Raw genomic sequence first — 1,265 nt, 5'->3', positions numbered from 1 at the left:
ACCAGAATGTAAGTGTTTGAGTATGATGGTGGGAATGGCCCCATGAAGTCAATTCCCCATACATCAAACAATTCTATCTCTAGTATCCCTTGTTGAGGCATGGCATATCCGTGAGGCAGGTTTCCGGCTCTTTGGCAACTGTCACAGTTACGCACAAACTCTCGGGAATCTTTATAGAGAGCAGGCCAGTAGAAGCCACATTGGAGGACTTTAGTGGCTGTTCGCTCACTTCCAAAATGTCCTCCATACTGTGATCTATGGCAGTGCCATAGGATCCTTTGTGCTTCTTCTCTGGGCACACATCTGCGGATCACTCCGTCAGCACATCTCTTAAAGAGATATGGTTCATCCCAGAGGTAGTACTTGGCATCTGAAATTAATTTTTTTCTCTGCACGTAGCTGTACTCCTTGGGTATGAACCTCACAGCTTTATAATTTGCAATATCTGCAAACCATGGAGCTTCCTGAATGGCAAAGAGTTGCTCATCTGGGAAAGTCTCAGAAATTTCAGTAGAAGGGAGGGACGTCCCAGCTACTGGTTCTATCCGGGACAGATGATCAGCTACTTGGTTCTCTGTCCCTTTTCTGTCTCTTATTTCTATATCAAACTCTTGCAGAAGCAACACCCATCTTATAAGCCTGGGTTTTGAATCCTGCTTTGTGAGTAAGTATTTAAGAGCAGCATGGTCAGTGTACACAGCTACTTTGGATCCCACTAGATAGGATCTAAACTTGTCAATGGCATAGACCACTGCAAGTAACTCTTTTTCTGTGGTTGTGTAGTTCTTCTGTGCGTCATTTAGAACACGGCTAGCATAGTAAATGACATGCAGAAGCTTGTTATGCCTCTGTCCCAACACTGCACCAATGGCATGGTCACTGGCATCACACATTAGTTCAAATGGCAATGTCCAATCTGGTGCAGAGATGACTGGTGCTGTGACCAGCTTAGCTTTTAGGGTCTCAAATGCCTGCAGACACTGTGTATCAAACACAAATGGTGTGTCAGCAGCTAACAGGTTGCTCAGAGGTTTTGTAATTTTTGAAAAATCCTTTATAAACCTTCTGTAGAATCCTGCATGCCCCAGAAAGCTTCTGATTGCCTTAACATTGGCAGCTGGTGGTAATTTTTCAATTACCTCTACCTTTGCCTTATCCACCTCTATTCCCCTGCTTGAAATTTTGTGCCCAAGGACAATTCCCTCAGTCACCATAAAGTGACATTTCTCCCAGTGTAAAACCAGGTTAGTCTCTTGGCACCTTTT

The sequence above is a fragment of the Arachis duranensis genome, chromosome 2, assembly GCF_000817695.3.
Source record: "Arachis duranensis cultivar V14167 chromosome 2, aradu.V14167.gnm2.J7QH, whole genome shotgun sequence".
In the NCBI taxonomy this organism is placed as follows: domain Eukaryota; kingdom Viridiplantae; phylum Streptophyta; class Magnoliopsida; order Fabales; family Fabaceae; genus Arachis; species Arachis duranensis.
Note: the sequence above shows the minus strand (reverse complement) of the source record.